The 18,992-nt window shown below is 37.8% G+C and overlaps 1 protein-coding gene across 2 annotated transcripts in view; it reads left to right on the top strand.

The window, feature by feature from the left end:
• Window positions 1-18,992, top strand: part of LOC150080485 (guanine nucleotide-binding protein G(q) subunit alpha) — a 214,303-nt gene that overhangs the window by 113,879 nt on the left and 81,432 nt on the right. The gene's annotated exons all lie outside the window — the stretch shown is intronic.

The raw sequence follows: 18,992 nt of genomic DNA, 5'->3' as shown, positions 1-18,992 counted from the left end.
TTCTTAAACAAAATGAGCAGCCAACTGATTGGACAAGTGATAAAATATTGCCAAATAATGGTTTGACAGTGTGCTGAACTTATCCTTACTCTGTGCCACTGAGTAAGTTGAGTTAATAGAGGTATTCAAGTAGATCATGGTCTTGATTAACCTTAACATTGGCAGGATAAAAAAATTCTATCTTTGGAATTCTGCATGATAGTTATTTTAAATTGATCCATTGTACATTGTGTTACTTGTTATTATATAATTGTTTTGAGTTAAATATTCAATATGTATGAAACAGGAATTTGGTAAAATATATATAAAACTAAAATATATATATCAAACTCTGCAGAAATATAGTAATTTTTGTATAAATTACTATTCTTTGGTGTAAAAGGTTTTTGCACCAAAGAATAATAGTTTAAACTTCTCATTAAGGAGAGATCATTAGATTGTTTAACTACCTGGTTTGCTGCTGTGGTTTAAGGAAGTGCCTCCGTAGCCCGGTGGGCAGGAGCAGCAGTGCGTAGCACACGCTTCTTGATTAGACTGGGGTTCGAGCCTGTGCCACCAAATACAGAGGATGTGGAAAGGTCAGGGAATGACCACCGCACATCCCCAGAGCAATATGACCTGAGTTGCTAATGCTCCTAAAAACCAAATAACAAAGCTGTGGTTTAAAAATACAAACTAAGGAATAGAAAGGCAGAGTCTCTAACTGCTTAAAAATATTAATAAATTAGCATTCATACTTCAGTTGCAATTTTGCTATAGTGACAATGTCTATGCTGCAGATGGCAAGTATTATCAGGTATTTCATGTGACTGTTAATGTCAGAAAGGGGTTGAAGTAGATTTGGTGATGTGAATTTTCTCATGTATTGTGTACAAGTTATTTCACAGATCAATTTGTGTGTGGACGGAGCAACAATTTGTGGAAAAGTGTCATGACTGGAAGAATTCTGACATCCCAGTCTGTTAATATATAAAAGGTTTTCACAACTTCACATCAAATTTAATTTTACAAATCAAAAGAAAAAAGAAAAACATTTTATTTTTTTATTTTATTTTTAACTCTGAGTTTGTTTATACACATTACCAAGTCTTTTTTTTTTTTTTTGGTTTAGCCACTTTGTTGCTGTCAGGCTGTAACTTTTAATAACCAACATATTTTTAAGGTTAAAATCTGTAAGACAAAAACCACTGTTCTGATTTTTTTCGTTAATTTTTTTAGACTCGCTCATGGATATAAATGCTTGTATAAAAAATTATTGTGGATTTGTTGCTATACAGATTTTTGGAGGTTTGGGAAATTATCATGTGGCAGTAATTTCCAAAGTTGAATAGTGTTATTTAGTTTAGAAATTGCCAGAAGTTCTTAGACTTCTTTAATTTCAAATAAATTCTTTATTCAGAATGTTTCCATTTGTAAATCTGTATCGAATACTTTTTTATATAAAACTGTCATATTAGGGCCACTTGAGAAGTCTCATATCAATGTTTATTAGGTCCATAAATTGTATGTTTTCTCTGATCAGTTTGCCCATTTTGCTAGATGAAAAATCGTTTTTTTTTGGGGGGGGGGGAATCCTTTCTCAGGACAGACTAACTCAGCTGTGGAGTGAAAAAAGCCCATAAAAATAAAAAGGTCCTTGTGTAATTGACAGAATTCGAACCCAGGCCTTTTCCGCCCAGTGTGGGAGGGCAGCAATCATAACCACTGTGCCTACTTGTGAGAACATACTTTTTGTATGTAAAATAGACTGATAAGTTCACTTTCTTTTCTTAAAAATTCACTAAAGCAAGAATCAAATACTGGAAATTTCGGCCCCGGGTGCCAAGCGTTCCGTGACCAAGCGATTTCTTTGCGTATCTCAAAGCGTTATCTCTAAAGAGCCTTCAAGTGATAGATTATATTTTGTTTCAACAACCGTTTTCTTTATTTATTAATTAGTGTAGCTCTTTTGCACTAGAAGAAGTAGGCAAAGGCCCAGAAAGGAAAGTTACCTTTCTGTTTTTTATTTCTAATAGTACTAACTAACTAACTTAGCCGCTTGGTCACCTTGTGGCACTGCTCCTGCCTCCCCGTGGCGGGGCCGGAAATCTGGGTGGTAAAACCAACCCCCGGGGCCAAAAGGAGCAAAACATGGACTGTGACAATTTTCCACCGATTAGGACTGCAAATCCAAATATACTGGATTTGCACATACCCGATAATGACTTATCCAATCCAAAGAGACTGAGGACGGATGCTCCCCGAATGGAAAACCCAAGTTTTCTGATTCTGCATTCGCTAACTAACCAATCGTTGGGTAGTTTATCACCATTCCTCATTCAAAAATGTCTTGAGAGCGTAGCTGGCTCCCCTAAAATGGTACGACGACTGAAATCTGGCGACCTGCTTGTTGAGACCACCAACTCAAAACACTCTGAGTCTCTACTCAGACTCACCTCATTTGGCGGAGTTTCAGTTAAAGTGTCCCCACATGCCACACTTAATTTATCCAAAGGTGTTATTTCTGAATGGGACCTAATGAATGTATCAGAAGAAGAAATTGTTCAGGAACTGCAGGACCAGAAAGTCACACAGGCAAAACGAATTATGATGAAAAAAGATGGAGAACTCCTTCCAACTCGTAGCATAATTTTGACATTCAGCTCACCTAATTTACCTTCATCCGTAAAAGCAGGGTATTTGCATTGTCGCATTCGCCCATATATCCCGAACCCAATAAGATGTTACAAGTGTCAGAAATTCGGACACTCACAAACAGTCTGTCGAGGAGACCCCGTATGTCCTAACTGTGGTTCAAAAGATCATTCCCAGGCTGACTGTAAAGCCCAGGCTCCACTCTGCGCCAATTGTAAAGGTAACCATCCAGCCTTTTCTAAAAACTGTGAACAATGGAAATATGAGAAAAAAATTCAGAAATATAAAATAGAAAAGAAAGTTTCATTCCCAGAAGCCAGAAAGCAAATACAACTAATCACACCTAGACGCACGTATGCTGAAGCCGCTAAAAAGTTTCATTCAGTATCGGTGCAGACTGATACATCAATACCTCCAAATACCTCTATTTCAGAATGGGCTCGTTCCCTGCTCAGTTCTGCACCTCAACCTTCAAAGCAACAGATTTCTACTAGAGCTAACAATACACCAGTCACGATACTACCTTCTGCCGGTGCAGATCCCGTAAGATCCGTCCAAGCAGATAACGCAGATTCTAATCGAAAACAGACATTTGACTCCTCCCTTATGGATACTAATGAAATTTCCAATCAAGATGATACCGAAACCATTCTGGAGATCCATCCAGAGGATGAAATAGACCAAAGACCGGTTTTCTCAAAAAGAGAAAGGATTAAAATTGACCGTGCCAAACAGACTTCCAAAAAGCAGTCAGATTCAGTTCCTTCATCTAAATTGAAATAATGAACAACGTTGTCCAATGGAATTGTAGAGGCTTTAGGAGCAACATTGATGACATATACGACATAATTAAGCAGCATAAACCAGTGGGCATCTGCCTACAGGAGACATATCTGACTCCTCAGGTATCTCCTTTGATAAAAAACTATACTCTTTTCAGACAAGATAGACCTATTGCAAATAATGCTCGTGGTGGAGTAGCCATACTCATAGATTTGCGAGTCCCATGCAGATGCATTTCTTTACAAACCTCTATAGAAGCCGTTGCTACCCGAATAGCAATTGGCATCACTCTGACTCTTGTTTCGATCTATCTACCACCCAATCATCCGTGTACTATTCACGAACTTGAAAATCTTATAATGCAGTTGCCAACCCCTTTCTGTTTATTGGGCGACTTCAATGGACACCATCCATTGTGGGGTTCTCCCAATGCAGATGGACGAGGGCAACTCATTGAAATGCTCATTGACAGACAAAACTTAACCATCCTAAATACTGGTTCACCCACTTACATCCATCTCCTAACAGGAACAGTGTCTGCAATAGATCTATCAATATGCTCTCCGATCCTCTTTCCTAATATTGAGTGGACAGCTCTAGATGATCCACTAAACAGTGACCACTACCCATTAATCTGTAAGATCCAAACATCACGCTCTTCAACTGCAAAAAACCAAATAAAATGGAAATTTACCAAGGCAGATTGGGCCAAGTATACCTCTCATGTTTCATTTGATAAACAGATCATTGAATCCTTCCCAATTGACACAGCCACTGATCATATCACCAAAGAAATTCTAGCAGCTGCATCCATTGCCATCCCACAATCACAATCAGTCACCTACAGACCCATAAATTATTGGTGGAACGATGAATGTAAGAATGCCAAAAAAGAAAAAAACCGAGCGTGGAATATATTTCGCAAATACCCTACTACCAACAACCTTATAAATTATAAGAAACTAAGAGCCAAAGCCCGACACATCAGAAAGGAAGCTAAAAAAAACTCTTGGATCCGATTTGCGACTTCAGTAAATAAAAATACTGATGTAAGAACAATATGGAAAAAAATAAGACAGCTAAATGGCAAATTTCCTCCATTATCCTCGCCAATATTCAACTGGAATGGACAGGAGCTCTCTAGTCCTGCAGAAATTGCGAATACTCTAGGGACAATATTCTCCCAGTTGTCTGCCTCGAACTCGTATAATCCGTCATTTCAGAAGATCAAAGCCTCAGCCGAAAAATCAAAGCTTAACTTCAAAACCGCTGCTTCTCTACCATACAATCAGACACTTACTATGATTGAACTTCAAAAAGCTATATATTCCTCAAAGAACAGTGCTGCTGGTCCAGACGGAGTATATTACATAATGCTTCAACACTTAGACAATAAATCACTGTCCTTGCTGCTGACCTTTTACAACCGTATATTCATTGAACATTCATACCCCACTCGCTGGCATCACTCCTATGTAGTGGCAATTCCCAAACCAGGGAAAGATCATTCTATCCCTCACAATTATAGACCCATCTCTCTTACCAGTTGTTTGAGTAAAACATTAGAAAAAATTATACACCGCCGATTAACATGGTATCTGGATTCAAAACATGTAATCTCTGATAACCAGTTTGGTTTCAGAAAAAATCGCTCATCCCTAGATCTTATGGTTAAAGCTGAAACAAATATCAGGAATGCATTTATACGAAATGAACATCTTGTCATGGTCTGCCTTGACATAGAGAAGGCCTTTGACACCACCTGGCGTTTTGGTATCTTAAAAGATCTTCATTCCCTTGACCTGAGAGGTCACTTACCATGCTACATACAAAACTTCCTTCAGTATAGATCTTTTCAAGTTCGCTATAGAGAAGTCTTCTCACAAATCTATATACAAGAGCAAGGAGTACCACAGGGCTCAGTTCTCAGTGCTACTTTATTTGCATTGAGAATAAATCATATTACCAAATGTATTCCCAAGACTGTGAACTCATATCTCTATGCTGATGATCTGACTGTTTCCTGCAGTTCGCCGAATATGAACTTCATTGAAAGGCAACTACAAATCTCACTAAACAATATTGAACTATGGATGACACAGAATGGTTACAGACTATCTCATCAAAAATCAAGTGCCATTCACTTTTGTAACAAACGAGGGATGCATCCTGACCCAGAGCTACACCTAACAAATCATCCTATCTCAGTTATGAGTAGCATTCGCCTCCTCGGTCTAATTTTTGATAGGAAACTTAATTTTTTAGAACATATCAAATATCTCCGGACAACCTGCCAGAAAAAAATGAACATTCTCAGAGTTCTTTCTTCTACAACATGGAGTGCTGACCGTTACACCTTACTTCACCTGTATAGAACTCTAATTAGATCTCGTCTTGATTATGGAGCCCCCGGTGTATGACTCTGCTAGGGAGAGTGTGCTAGTACGGCTTGCTCCTGTTCAACATTCTGCCCTTAGGATTGCTACAGGTGCTTATAGAACATCGCCAGTACAAAGTCTCTACGCCGAAGCCCATGAAATTCCACTCTGCCTCAGAAGGAAGGTGTTACTTTTGAATTATGCTGCTAAAATTCAAAGCATGCCAACCCATCCAATTTTGCCTATACTTAGTGATCCACAGTTTAAAATGTTCTACAGAAATAAACCCAGATCAGTCCAACCTACTGGCATCAGATTGCAGGCTCTATCTGAAAGCTGGAATGTGCACCTTGAAAAAGTCCTCCAAGATCCAAACACTTCAGTTCCCCCATGGTCATGGGTTAATCCATCCTGTGACAATTACGTCCTGAACTGGGGAAAAGATTCCCTTGCAAATATTAACGTGCGACAACTTCATACTTCACACACACAAAATTATCGGCATTTCATGAAAATATACACAGATGGATCAAAGTCTGATAGTGGAGTAGGTGCTGCAGCAGTTTTCCCTTTTAACACCATCTCTGTATCTCTGCCTACTGAATGCAGCAGTTATACAGCTGAGTTATTCGCCATTAAACTTGCCCTAGAAAATATTATTCATTGCTCCATTAAAAAGAGTATAATATATACCGACTCGCAGAGTACACTAGTAGCCCTACAAAACATCTCCTCACCAACCAATCCTTTAATACAAACCATAAGAAGTAAGATGATTCTTATTCAGGAACGCCAACAAGTAGTCATCTTCTGCTGGATCCCAGGTCACACTGGGATCCCAGGAAACGAATGCGCAGACCATGCTGCAAAACATCCATCTAACCCATTATCTTCAGGCTTTTGTGTTCCATATGTTGATTACAAACCTATGATACGAAGGACATGTAAGGAACAATGGACACTTCTATGGCAAGCTCAAACGGGTAATAAGCTATTGGAAATAAAATCAGAACCACAGATATGGACCTCTAGTTTTCGTACTAACAGAAAGGAAGAAGTCATCTTAACCAGAGCACGAATCGGCCACAGCTAGTTTACTCACCTATTTCTCCTCACAGGAAATGATCCTCCACAGTGTTCTAAATGCAACTGTCAGATAACAATGAAGCACATTCTTGTTGAATGCACTCTGTACAAACATGCTCGGCAATGTTCATTCAGCTTCCTTCCACATCTAAAAGAACCTCTAAAACTCTCTCATATCATAGGCAACGATGCTAATCCCTTGGAGTTATTCTGTTTTCTTAAACGAATAAAACTATATGATCGTCTCTGACTGTTTCCATAACAGTCACCATTGATAACTTTCATATCACTGATAGGCGCAATATGGTCTAAGCAGCCCTTGCGCCAAAAATAACAACAACAACAACAACTGGAAATTTCTTTATCTCTGGTTAAATAATTAACCACATTCAGGTATGCTATGTGCAGAATGTACAAAAAAATGTTATATACTAATACAGTGCAGTTCAACTCTTTTTTTGTGAGTGTGACACAGCTAAATTTTATTTAATGTACTTCAGTAAGATGCCACCAGAAGTAAGATGTGATGCTTAAGGATAAGAATACAAAGATTGTCTGTGTATTATAATATATGTAGATGTGTTTGCTTTGTATGAAGATGTAATTTTTCATTTAAAGCAGTGGAAAATGTGATGTTATTGAGTTGTTTTCGAAGAAATGTGAAAATAAATGCATTTTAAATTTCAGATGATTCTCCATTGTAACACCCCTAAATGTTTCTCCATTTATCTTATCTCTTTTTACCTTAAAATTCAGACCAGTATCCATTTACATTTCCTGTATATAGTGGCAGACAAAAAAAACTGCATCACCTTAAAAGTAACATTTGTAGTAAATGTATAAGATATTGTGTGATTACAGTCATTTTGTTTGTTGCAAAGCAAAGTTATTGCATCAGATAACACTTCTATTGCATCAGACAGTAATTGCAAGGTATCGTATCAGCCGTTTCTATAAATATTGCATTGGAAGGGTATACACACTCATTAGTATCCTGTTTTGTGGAGGTGTAAGCATGGCTCCATATGTTCAGTTGATACCAAGGAAAAAAAGTGTGTAGCTGTTGCTCTGTCCCAGGACGGGCTTTCTATGCGTGCTATCACTAATAAAATATGTGCCACCAGTCAGCAGTATCCTGGGTGCTGAAATTAAAGCACGAAATCGGTGATGTGAACAGAAGACCTGGGTCAGGCTGTAAGAGTGACTACACCTTCTCAAGATTGATATTTGAAATGGCTATGCCTTGTAATTGCCATGCTAGTGCTCTTGATCTAAAATTGGACTTTGAGATTGCCTCTGGTTTTGAAATGAGTACATGAACTATCCAAAGACTGCTTCTGGAATGTGGTCTGCATGCCTATCTGCCCGAGAAGAAGCCTTTGTTGACCCAACAAATGAGGAACGAGCGACTTGGTTGGACTAAAATGCATGTTTCATGGACAAAAGAGCAATGGGACAGTCATCTTTTCTGACGAATTGAAATTCATCCTGCATGGCTCGGATGGGAAGCGATATGTCAGAAGATGAAAATCAGAGGCATACCATCCTGACTGCATAACACTAACTGTAAAGTTCCCTGCCTGTCAAATGGTCTGGAGATGCATAACAAGCAAAGGGGTGGGGCAAATTAAGTTTATTTATGGAACGGTGAATGCAGAAATCTACACTCCTATTTTGTAGGAGTGCCTGAAACCGTTATTAGGGATCACTGCACAGACATCCAAAACTGCATTTTTCAACAGCACTCAGCACCTTGCCACACTGAAAAATTAGTATAAGTTTTATGCTATTTAGATTTAATGATGAGTTTGTCTTTTTGTCTCACAAGGCTTAAAACATACACCAATGTGCTCCCTTGTTTTTCTCCCTTAAGATGCAGTCATACCTCAGAAATGCTGGCATTACAGTGTTGGACTGGCCCGATAACAGTCCAGATTTGAACTCTATTGAAAATTGCTGGTACGTAATGTCGTCTAAAACTGCTCAGAAGAAGCCAACAAGTAAAATTCAGCTGCAGGACAGCATTGTTAAGGGTGTGGTACCACGAAATTGGGCAACCGTATATCCAGAAGTTGATTAACCCTATGCCAGATCATTGCAAGGCTGTAATTGCAGCTCAGGGAGGAACAACAAAAAATTTTGGCCTTTTTTTTTTCCTTATTTACAGTACATAATGCTATTATGTTAACTTGTCATTTCAGTTTGTACACATAAATGCAATAAAATGTATGTTTGATTGTCATGATTTCCGTTTGCATGATTTCTCATATTTCCATTAATTATGCATTTTACCCTTTGGAAAGATATTTATGGCAATTAGGTATATTAGGTGGTCTTTTTATTTGATTTCATTCAAGAGAGATATATCCCATCTAACAAATGCATTTTGAACATTTCTGCAACCCGCAATGCAGCACAAAAAAAAAAAAATTATTTACAAAATTCACAAATGATGCAATTTTTCTTGTCTGCCACTGTACATCACAACTAATTATTCTGAATACAGAGCCAATCTGATTTTGCTTTAACTGAAATTTGAAATCATTCTCTCACTGCCATTGGGGCTAATAAAAGATATTAATGAAAACTTCAATTGTGATAATTTTTGTTTCAATAAAATATATAAAACGCCTAAATAATAATATTAATTGAATATAAATCTCATTGGAATATAGTATGAATTTTGTTATACTTGGTGCATGACATCTGTTTAAATAAGGTTCTGGCATGTTCTCCATAAAAGCAACTGAATGCTTATTGACTATTAATAATAGAACAAACCTCTGAATTCTGCTAATTGTGCAGTTGCATTATGTTGTTCAAAAATATTTCGCAACAGTGAAAAAAAGAAGAAAGATTCTTTAAGGTAAAATGAATAAATTTTACCCACTGTTTTTAACGTCCCTTCTAATATATATTTTTTTTTCCTTCCCAAAAAAACCCTTGTTTTCTTAGACCCTATGCAAGCACCCCCAACTTAAATCAAGTACTTTGCTTATTCCTTTCACATTATAAGACAATGCATTAAAATCCAAACATTGGTGACCCTTTACTGAGGTCATTACTCCTTGATGGGGTTCAAGCCCATGACCACCAAATACGGAGGATGCTGAAAGGTCAGGGAATGACCACTTCATATCCCCGGAGCAATATAGCTTTAGTTGCTAATGCCCAAAACCAAATAATAACAACAACAACATTACTCCTTGATGTGTGGAAGAATTGTGATATGCAAATTTGTTTCATCAGCTGTTGTTAAATTTTCACTTCCGTTTTGGCAGTTGATTACCAAAGCAGATTAAATCAGGATGATGATTGTACTTTGAAAAAGAATGCTGTTCTGTATTATGTTTTCAGTCTTTACTGACTGATGACACTATTGTCCATCCAGTGACTTATGCTCAGTATAGAAGAGGCCACATTATACACAAGTCATTCCTAAAGTTGCTAACAGTTTTTAATCCCATAACTGTTTGGCTCTTCATCTGATAACAGGTAGTTTCAGTTAGCAACCATGTATTGAATGGTAATTGTATTGAATTTCATTCTTATATTTTTGGTCATCTGCAAACCACTTATTTTTGGTACTTCTTATTTGTCCTTGGCAAATAAGAAGTACCAAAAGCAAGTTAGTATTAATGGAAAGTTCATATTAATATTAAGAAGTTGAGGAAAATAACTCCATTTTACCGCTGATTTTATTGTTTTTAATTTGCTTTTATTATTTTATCAGTATATTGGATTTTATTTTATATTATTTTAAATATACATTTTTGTGCGTTTTTCTGAGCAGTTATTCTGCAATTCATCAGGTTTCTTTCTTTTTTTTATGTAAACCCCAAACATGAGGGTTATTAGAACCTATAGTACTTAGTACCGTGCTGGGGTTGGAGGTTGAGAAGACGAAAGAAGATATTGGACTTGAACTTCTGTAGACTGTATAAAAGGAATGTTGTTCCAGAAAATGGCAGTTGAATGAATAAACGAGGAAGATGAAAAGTTGGTTCTGTGAGTTTGAAGTTGGGCACTAAATGGCTGGTGGCTGCACATGTTCGGACTGTTTTGAAAGAGAGCGGGAATTATAGAAGCCAATTCAGAAGAACAGTGCCCATGGAAATATCTGTAGAAGAGGCATGCAGCAGAAACAGTACATCTATGAGACGGCGAGTGGAGAGACTATGTTAGAGATGAATCATTAATTAATGGAATCAAGAAGCCTGAGAGAGGTTTTGGGGGCACCACCCCCGATGTGGGAACAATATTCCACGGTAGGGCGGATTTGTGATTTATACAGAGTGAACAGCTGTTTGGAAGAAAAGTAACGCCGAGAGTGAAAGAGAAAACCAAGTTTTTTAGACGCAGAGGAAGGTATATTTGTAATGTGCTTGTACCAAGCGAGATTAGAAGTCTGGTAATCCCCAAAAGAGATATCATTTTGCCTAGAAATCGGAGTGTCACCAAAGATAAGCATAGGAGCAGAAGAATCCTTGGAGCTTATGCAGCATCAACCAAAAAAAAAAAAAATATATCACACCATTCCCTCCAAATGCCTCTCCAGTTCCTCCTTAAATTTATTTAACCTATCAACTTCCACAACGACAGATGGAAGTTTGTTCCAGCAATTAACCACCCGCTGGCTAAAGGCAAATTTCTGCATCTATTCTACATCTGTCCTTTCTTAATTTGAATTTATGCCCCCTTAGGTTTCTAATCTGAACAAGTGGAAGAATCCCATCTGAATTCAGCGTGCTCAGCCCATTCAAGGCCTTATACGCCTCAATCAGATCACCACGCAGGTCTCCAGCCACTGCAATTTGCAGAACCTCTCTTGGTAAGAGGATCCCTTCATTCCCCCACCAATCTTGTTACCCTTCTCTGTACACGCTCGGGCAAATCTACATCCTTCCTAAAATGAGGATTCAAGACCTGTACGCAGTACTCAAGGCGTGGCCTGACCATTGCCTTATACAGAGGGACAATCGTCTCCTTTTCCCTGCTAGCAAAATTCCTATATATCATTGATAAACCGCATGACCTGCCCTGTAAGCCTGTCTGCATTGCTCAGAAAACTTCATATCTGACTGCACAATTACTCTTTTTCATTTTTTACTACCTTAAGTGTAGTACCACACAGTTGGTACGTTTCTCTGGGATTACTTCTACCCATATGCAGTACATTTCATTTGTCAAGGTTAAACTTCGGTTGCCTCTTGTTAGCCCATCTGCCAAAATTTTCTAGATTCTGTTGCAGTAGCACACTGCCATTACTGTTATTAACAACCCTGCCAACCTTTGTATCATCTGCAAACTTCGACACTAAGCCTGATATACCTTCATCAATATCATTGATAAATATACAAAACAACAGTGGACCCAACACTGAACCCTGTGGGACTCCACTAATAACATTAGTCCACGAAGGGCAGCACCCATTGATTACCACCCTCTGTCTTCTCCCACTCAACCGTCCTTTTATCCATTGTAGCAACTTACCCTTAATACCATTCTGCTCCAATTTGTACAATAGTCTTCCATGCACAACAGTGTCAAAGCTTTCCTGAAATCCAAATATATGATATCAAAATTATTTTTTGCATCCAGTTCCTTTGTAACCACATCATAATATCCTATCAAATTTGTCAGACAAAACTTTCCCTTAACAAACCCATGCTGTGTCTGAATTATTGCTGCAGTCTTGTTTAGATGATCTTGCAATGTATCTTTAACCAGTGACTTCATTATTTTACCTGGAACAGAAGTTAAACTAACTGGTCTGTAATTACTCGTGTCGCCCTTCGATTCCCCATTTGTGAATTGGGAATACATTTGCACATCTGCAGTCCATGGGGACCTCCCCTGAGTCCAAGGATGCTCTCATAATTATGGCTAAGGGTTTGCTTAGTTGCTTTGCTGCTTCCTTTAATATAACTGGATAGATCCCATCCACCCCAGGTGCTTTTCTTATGTTTAACTTCAACAATTTCTCCTCCACTTTGCTCTCAGTTATTACAAAATCATTAAGCACCCTGCTACAATTTGATAACCTTCTGCCATTTTCAAACCTTAATAATTCCTCATGTGTGAATGTAGATGCAAAATACTCATTCAGTTTGTTTGCTATCTGAGCAGGATCATCAACAGTCGAACCATCGATGTGAAGTAGACCACTCAGATTCATCCCCTTCCTTTTAGAGTTTATATAAGTAAAGAAATCCTTGCTGTTTTTCTTAGCATCCTTTGCCAAATATTTCTTGTAATCTGCCTTCACCTGCCTAACCTTTTGTGACCTGATTACAGACTAGCTTTTATCTGCCATAGGCTTGAGTCGCTTGATAATTTATATGCATTCCATGCATTTTTCTTCTCTGTCACTAGTCTCCTTAGTTCATTTGATAACCATTTTAGGCCTAAACCTTGAACAATATTTCTTAATAGGTATGTAACTTTTAGTGGCTTACACGATTAATTCCTTGAATGCTTCCCACTTAGAATTTACTGTTGGTAACGTTGTCAGTTGATCTGTACAGATCAACTGAGAATGTCTTTTAAATTCTGTACAGATTTAAAAACTGTCTAAGACCACTGTACTCACCTTTACGAAACAAAAAATGCTTTCCTTTACACCTGATGGTAATTATATCTTTAAGTAAATCCCACATCAGTACACTGTGATCACTGCCACCTAATGGTTCCTTTACCTGCAAATTCTTAATACACGAATGATCACTGCTGATAACCAGATCAAGAGTATTACCCTCTCTGGTTGCCTCTCGAATATGCTGCTGCAGAAAACAATCATCCAGTAAATCCACAAAAGTCTTATTAGTATGTGAGTGACCAACCCACAAGTTTCAATCAATATCTGGGAAGTTAAAATCCCCCATTATAAGACATTCTGATTTACTAGCCCACTCTATTTCTCTGTACAATTGTTCATTGTACTCATTCGAGTCATTAGGCCTATAACACACTCCTACTCCTATTTTTGCTTTCGCAGTGCTTGTCTTATATCTCAACAAAGATATAAGACAAGACTGAGTTTTAGAAGGATTGAAATCAACTAAGTTGTCTTTGCCCCACTGGAGAATTACCTGAATATCCGCATTTAAGGAATTGGTAACAGATTTTCGATAAGTTTGAAGCTGATTGAGCAGGGCAAGGTTTCTCAAAATGGAAAGTGGAATGCAATGTGCTATCATTGGCAAAACTATGGATAGGATTTCCAGTCAATGGAAGGTCATTAATATACAAGAGGAAAAGAGTGGGGGAAAGAACTGAACCTTGGGCGACACCTTCATTAGTGCAGAAAATAGACAGAGAGCCATCCCTCAGTGAGCGCCCAGAGAGAAAACCATAAGATGGAAGTTTGTTTAGATGACCTTTATGCCAAACACGATTGAAAGCCTTTGAGATGTCAAGAGTAACTACTTATGTTTCACCGGACCTTTCCATTGAGTTAATCCATAAATGGGTAACATAAGCCAGAATATCACCAGTGGATCGGCGCTGACGGAATCCATACTGACGATTGTTGATCAGACGGAAGGTTTCTAGGTAGTTTAAGAGTTGGCGGTTAATTGATTTCTCCATTACTTTAGAAAGAGTAGAAGTAATTGCAATAGGACGATAATTGGATGGGAGGGATTTGTCACCCTTTTTAGGAACTGCCTGGATATGTGAAAATTTCCAAACTGAAGGGAAAACACCTTTGGAATAAGAAAGTGAAAAAAGGCGGCAATGAATAGGAGTAAGTTCGGGAGCACAGGTTTTCAAAACAAGTGGAGAAATACCATCAGGACCGGAGCTTTCTTAGCATCAAGATTCGTCAAAATCCTACTGATATCCTTTTGACGGAAGACCACAGGAGGCATTGAGTGGAGCGTTTTGGGAATGGTGGGAGGTGTTTTACGAAGATCATTAATACGAGTTTGAAGAAAAATGGTATGCTAGCAGGTCAGCTTTTTCTTTGGCTGAAGTGACAACAGAACCATCTTGTTTGGACAGGGGTGGGAGCAGAGATGGGCAAAAGTTGTGGCCAATAGCTTTGGCAAGAGACCAGAATGCTCGGCTACCATTAGGGCAAGAAGCAAGTTTTCTATTCTTAGCCTGTTCGAACTCTAGTTTGGACTGATTAATAACTGCGTTACAATTGTTGCGAGCTTTGGTGTAGGCAGAAAATGAAACTGAAGAATTGGAAGCGAGCCAATTATGATATGCAACGTTCTTCTCTTCAACGGCCTTAGCACATTTATTGGAAAACCAAGGTTTAGATAAAGGATGAGATTTTAATGTGGAGTGTGGGATCAGAAGTTTTGAGACAGTAATCTGGCCAAGGAAAAGAAAAGAAATCTCACATGTCATCCCATTTTGCATTCTTGTAATGCCAAACAACATGTGGTTGGGAATAGCCATGAGATAAAGGCTCCATTGGACAAGAGACAATCACCAAGTTATGATCTGAAGTGCCTAAACGACCTCTCATTTCGACCGTGTACTTAGAAGGGTTGTTTGTGAGAAAAAATCAAGCATATTGGCTGTATGATTAGGATTGTCCCGGTATTCTTGTAGGTAAATGAACAATTTGTGCAAGGTCATTGGTAATTGCAAAAACCTCAGCATCTCGACCAGCTGGGTCGGTGTGACTAGAAAACGGAAGCCAGCTGGAGTTGTGAACATTAAAATCACCAAGGAAAATTACGTCACTGTTAGGAAAGTTGGACTGGAGAAAGGTAAGTTGCAAAGAGAGGAAATCAAAGAGCTCCAAGTGATTAGTGGAGTTGGGAGAACGGTAGAGACAACAGATGAATTTGACACAATTAGGTAGTAGAGATTATAAGCCAGAGAAAATCGAAAAGAGGAGATTCCAAATTACCACGTCTCTGACAGGGAATATCAGAATTGACATATGCACAAGTACCACCTTTGAGGCGAAAGGAATCATACAGCAAATAATTTGGGCATCTGATAACTGAGATTCTGTCAGAAAAAGTATGTGGTTTGGCAGACTGTAAGTGGAAATGGACATCGTTGAGATTAGAATTGAGACCACATATATTTGTGAAATGAATTAGCAAGTGTTTTAGGTTGACATGCATTATTGCATTTACATCTAATAGTGCAGCTGTGTTGTTGGCCTTGAAACGTATATTCACAATTTTATGGAAGATATATCCTTCTGTGGAAGAAGTACCCGGCAGTCCCCCCACACCCTTAAAGTAGTGGTGGGTCTGTGTTCTAGTCCCTGAGCCAGAAGCATGCATTAGATATTTTTGAGGAAAATACCTTTTTAAAATATACCTAAAACCACACTCTAAGCACCTGCACCAGATGATTTGACTTGACAAATGCATATTTGTCAAGGTCACAGTAATAACAGTACACTTTAACATTGCCTAACCCAGTGGTGTGCAAACTGTGGGGTGCGACCCTCAGAGGGGTCGCCAAAATTTAAGTAAAATTATTTTTTGTGTAGAGACCTTACTACTCGAACGAAGCCTAGATACAAATTAACACTACTGCCACTCTGTTTTGTTAGGGTGGTTACACACGTGACTAAGGTGGCATTCTTACTTATTGTCCGCGTCGGGAATATTCCTTAATTTGCTCACTGGCTATGAGACACACAGAAAGCAGCTGATTAGTGTGACTTCTCAGTACTACTCAATTGTTGAATGGTAATCCATCTAGTTCTTAATTTGTGCTTCCTACAGCACAAATTGCTTATATTGCCCAAAGGTAAGAGGTGTGAATATGCGGTGGAAGTAAATACGAGGGGTATCAAAAAAGTTCGTACCCTGGCCTAGATAAAACATCAGTAGGAAGTGCTGTTTTTAATATAAGTTGTCTACATATTCAATAACTAACATGTGAAATTTCATTCCCATAGGTGATCGTATACCAGAGGTGGAGCCCGGAATCTGAGGAAGGATGCTATGGTTGACAAAGTGGAGTATTAAGCAGTAATCAGGTACCTGCATTTGCAGGGCAAGAAAGCTCAGGAAATTGATGAAGAAATGAATGCTGTGTATAGGCCGAATTGTCCATCCTATGATACTAAATAAGTGGAAATGGGAGTTCCAATGCAGTTGTACAAGTCTTTGACTAGCCAAGAGAAGGAAGACCAAAAACATTCACAGACGGTGAGACAGTTGCAAAGGTTGAGCAGCTGGTGCTGAGTGACAGACGTGTGACAATTAATTTCATTGCAAATGTGGTGGGAATTAGTTATGGGTCTGCCTACAGCATTTTTCATGACCATCTACACATGTCTAAGGTCTCTGTATGATGGGTTCCACGATTGCTGATGCCTTTGCAGAAGCAATGTTGAATGCAATGTTGTCGTCAGCTGTTGGATTTTTGTAATGCAGGTGTTGAGAACTTTTTTGATTGGCTGGTGACAAATGCCAAATGCTGGGTGTACCAGTGTGATCCATTTTGATTCGTCTCAGGAAGTCGTCAATGAAGTGGAATTGTGATTTCGGGCAAAAAGTTCAAACTTCTATGATCAAGGCATTAAACAATTGATCGGTAGATGGGAGAAATGTGTTATTATTCATGGAGAGTACATAGAAAAGGATTAAAGTTCCTGCAAAATTTCACCTTTCTAGGGTTATTATTTCTTGGTAAGAGTATGAACTTTTCGATACCCGCTCATATGTTATATAGCAAGTCTGTTGTACGCATGCTTTATTGTGCTTAATTCGGTGCTTTCATGTCAACTTGGCTGTGTGTTTTCATTCTACTGCTACTTTTTATATTGCATGTTTCATTATTATTATTATTATTATCATTGTTTTTAAGAAGAGAAAAATATTTTTCAATGGACATTTGGGTAATTAGAACAACATGGCCAAGGAGTGACGACAATAACGTTCCTATAAGTACTTTGGAAGCTAATAATGTAAGAAATATATCATGTGAAAATTTGGACACTAACATTTTCAAGTGTAGTGCAACCACCAATTTCTGGTAGAGCCATCATATTCCAAATAAAATGGAATGAAAAATAATAGAAAATAACAAGAGAATTTTATGAAGTACAGCTTCACTTACAGTGTTGTTGATGATGAGCAAAGTCTTGTGTGTGTAATATGTTACGAAAAACTGGCTAAAGAAAACATAACCTATTAAATTAAAAAGACACATACATATGGAACATCCAGAGCTAATGAAAAAAAATGATTCCTTTTTCACTTAATCTCTTGTTCTCCCAGCTGCAATAAATATGATTTCAATTATGCATGGAGAAAAAAGTACAGCAAAGATTTAAAAACCATTCCTCTGTCCATAGACAGTCTTGCGGACAACAAAATTTAAAGTATTAAATTGATTGAAAGTCCAATTTTTGCAATACAGGTAGATGAATCCGCATATATATATATATCTAACCTTGCTCAACTTATTGTATGTCAGATACTGCTACGAGTGGATATTTTGGAGGATTTTCTAATTTGAAAAGCTTTAAAAAAGTAGAATGAGGGATGAGAAGATTTTTGATGTTTTAAATATTTTCTTTTAAACAAATAATCTAATGTGGAGCAACTGTGTTGCGATTTGTACTGATGGTTCAGCTGCATTAACAGGAGAAAATAAAAGTTTAAAAGGCAAAGTAAAGGAAATTGCTCCAAATATAGTTTTTAATCATTGCATTATACATAGGGAAGCATTAGTAGTGAAGGAAATGCAAACTGATTTGCACAAAGTTTTGAAAGATGCAGTAAGTGTGATCAACTTTATTAAAAGTAGGAGCTTAAATAGCAGACTTTTCTCTATACTTTGTAATGAAATGAGATTCACTTATGAAACGCATCTTTTATATACGAAAGTGAGGTGATTGTCCAGTGGTAAAGTGTTAGGTCTTTTTGACCTCAAACATTTATTGATTTTTATCAGATAAAAATCATCAGAACCTTGCTCAGTTGTTTACAAATCAGAAATGGCTTGGGAAAACTTAGTTCCCTTGTTGACTTATTTGAAAAACTTGATGATTTAAATTTGTCTTCAAGGGCAAAGAACAAATATAATTAATACCCAGTGATAAAATAGAAGCCTTCAAAAAGAAGCTTAATCTTTGGAAAACTGATTTAATGTAATAATACTGAAATGTTCCCA

This window comes from Mastigoproctus giganteus, chromosome 9 (assembly GCF_048544385.1).
Source record: "Mastigoproctus giganteus isolate SK-2022 chromosome 9, ASM4854438v1, whole genome shotgun sequence".
NCBI lineage: Eukaryota > Metazoa > Arthropoda > Arachnida > Uropygi > Thelyphonidae > Mastigoproctus > Mastigoproctus giganteus.
The sequence above is the reverse complement of the archived record's forward strand: the minus strand, read 5'-3'. Positions and strand labels throughout refer to the sequence as shown.